The following is a 3,174-nucleotide window of genomic DNA, read 5'->3' on the forward strand; positions in this document are numbered from 1 at the left end:
CTGTAACTACCAATTGGATACCACAAAATTGGGGGAGAAATAAATAAATAAAAGTTCTTCCACACCAATCTCGACAAACCATTTCTGTATGGATCTCGCTTTGTGCACGGGGCATTGTCATGCTGAAACAGGAAAGGGCCTTCCCCAAACTGTACTATAGAATGTTAATGTATGCTGTAAGATTTACCTTCACTGGAACTAAGGGGCCTAGCAAGAACCATGAAAAACAGCCCCAGATCATTATTCCTCCTCCACCAAAGTTTACAATTGACACTATGCAGTCAGGCAGGTAGCGTTCTCCTGGCATCCGCCAAAACGCATTTCCACAGTCCAATGACGGCGAGCTTTACATTGCGCATGGAGCATGGTTAGGCTTGTGTGTGGCTGCTAGGCCATGGAAAGCGATTTCATGAAGCTCCCCACAAAACAGTTATTGTGCTGACTTTGCTTCCAGAGGCCGTTTGGAACTTGGTAGTGAGTGTTGCAACCAAGAACAGACAATTTTTATGTGCTTCAGCACTCGGCGATCCCATTCTGTGAGCTTTTTTATTTATTATTATTTATTTTTTGACTTTTATTTAACTAGGCAAGTCAGTTAAGTACAAATTCTAATTTACAATGACGGCCTACCAAAAGGCCTCCTGAGGGGACGGGGCCTGGGATAAAAAAATGTATAAAAAATGAATACAATATAAATATAGGACAAAACACACATCACAACAAGAGAGACAACAGAACACTACGTAAAGAGAAACCTAAGACAACAACATAGCAAGGCAGCAACACATGACAACACAACATGGTACAAACATTATTGGGCTTGTGTGGCCTACCACTTCGTAGCTGAGCAGTTGACCACTTCACAATAACAGCAATTACAGTTAACCTGGGCAGCTCTGGCAGGGCAAAAATTTTACGAACTGACTTGTTGGGAAGGTGCAGCACTGAAAGTCACTGAGCTCTTCAGTAAAGCCATTCTACTGCCAATGTGTCTAGGGAGATTGCATGGCTGTGTGCTCGATTTTATACACCTGGCTGTCACTGTTGTACATATACAGTGTATATTTATGCATATTTTGTATTTGATATGTTGTTTTGTTTACTTTTTGGACCCCAGGAAGAGTACCGCTGCCTGAAAAGCAGCTAATTGGGGATAAAATGATGCTAAAAACACACGGGCTATTTAATGAAATTGCGTGACACGTGTTTAGAATAGTAAACCAAACCTAATCTTTGTCGGATGTTCTTCTTCCCGTTCTCCCGTCGCCTCCTTCATGCTCTTTATCCGTCATTACGCACTCTTGCCCCCTCCCTCTCGCCTCTTCTCCGGTCATGTCTAGATGGATTACAGTTTGTCAAATTGACGTCAAAAGTACTTTTTTTGTGCGTTTTAGCTCAACCTAACCCTTCTCCTAAATGCTATGAAAAGTCAATGTTTACAAAAGCTGTATCCCCTGTATCCCTCCAAGACAGAAAATCTCGAATAGGTCCGACGCCAGGACAGTAACAGTTAAAACCTCATTTTTAAATTTGAAGTTGACTGCTGAAATTGCACCGCATATAGAGCTAGAGCTGCGCTCCCCCACAACCACCGAGCTTCCTAAATACGTTTACAGAGCTCCATGTAGCTGTGTGTAGGCCTATGTAGCCAAGCCCACGACAGGTATGTTGCAGACACGGTGTAGAGATGGGATGATATAGAGCAGGGGAGTGGGAGGAGACCAAATGGAAAATTAATATTTAGGAAGGCCACAGAACCAACTGAATCACTCTACAGACAAACCACAGGAGGCTGTAGAGGGGAGAACGGCTCATAATAATGACCAGAATGGAGCAAATGGAATGGCATCATACACCTGGAAATCATGTATTTGATAGCATTCCACTATCACCGCTCCAGTCATTACCACGACCCAGTGCCACCAACTTCCTGTGAAATAATAGCAAAATATGTTGATAATGAAGTTTCACATGATCCTCCCCTTGTACTGTAAAATAAATTGCACCCACCCCCCCATATAATTGATTTAAAATTATCTAGCCACCCTGCTTATAAACGTGCATATCGACGTTGCCACTTTCAGCATACTTTTGTGGTACAGTCGATGTCACGCAGGGCTACGGGCCAGAAGGTAGAGGTTTCACCGACCTCCATGGGCGAGCTCACTCTCGCTCCCTGTTTCATTACACTACGATGTATTACACTACGACACTACGGCTGCAGACAATGATCAGCTAGGGGAAATCAGATTTAACATTTTGATGGCATATGTTTTACTTTTTTTAATTTCAACTTTTTTTAACTAGGTATAGCGTGGTTCGTTCTGCGTTGTGTACTTTTAATCAGGACACTGCCACAACTGGAATTCTGATGGTTGGATCATTTTTATTCGACCTGCACACGAAGAGACAACACACAATATCTTAGCCCTCGGTGCAGTCACAGCTCTCGGGCACCTTGCTAGCTGAAGGTCCGGCAAAAGAGAACAATAAGAGGGTACGTAAGTACAGATAACCCACGATGGACCAAACCAAAATATACAAAACTTTTACAATTAGGTGTATTTACAATATATATATCAAAAAAAAATTTGTACACCAAAAAATAACTATTAAATAAAGAAAACACATTGAATTATTATTATTGTTATTAACTTATTAACATCCCCTCTTGACCTGGCCTACTTGAACTGTCCTTGTGTGCAACTTGGTGCATAATCTAGGGGAACATCGCTCTACTACATAGGCAAGTCAGTTAAGAATAAATTCTTATTTACAATGACGGCCTATTTCTAATTATATCAAATATATGCAACACATTTTCCCCCAACAACTTTCTGTGCCAATGCACAACACAACCAATAAACAAAGCATACAGACTTCGACCTCTTCAGTAACATGGTTTGCTTTTTCAACACCACAATAAATAGACTATATCAATTTCGACAACCAGAAAGTACTTCCTCCCCTACCTTGTAGGCCTACGCAGTATCGAATCCTTGCATTGACAATCTTTGAATGTTATTAAACTTGTTGTTTTGTTGTAACATATGTATCTTTCTGTTCATCAAATGGCCGTGGCACAGTGGATTGATTGATAATTGTGTCAGGTAAAAAAAAATACGTATACAGTATACACAAAGTACAACGATTGTTGTGAAGGGGATTGCACAA

General features: G+C 41.1%; 1 long non-coding RNA gene across 1 annotated transcript; it reads right to left on the reverse strand.

Moving 5' to 3' along the window:
- Positions 1–2,366: 2,366 nt before the first annotated feature.
- Positions 2,367–3,174, reverse strand: LOC115204105 (uncharacterized). Its single transcript, XR_003880305.1, has 2 exons — positions 2,973–3,174; positions 2,367–2,465 (listed from the first exon to the last, which is right to left on the reverse strand). It is a non-coding gene; the product is annotated as an uncharacterized LOC115204105 (long non-coding RNA).

This window comes from Salmo trutta, chromosome 1 (assembly GCF_901001165.1).
Source record: "Salmo trutta chromosome 1, fSalTru1.1, whole genome shotgun sequence".
Taxonomy (NCBI): domain Eukaryota; kingdom Metazoa; phylum Chordata; class Actinopteri; order Salmoniformes; family Salmonidae; genus Salmo; species Salmo trutta.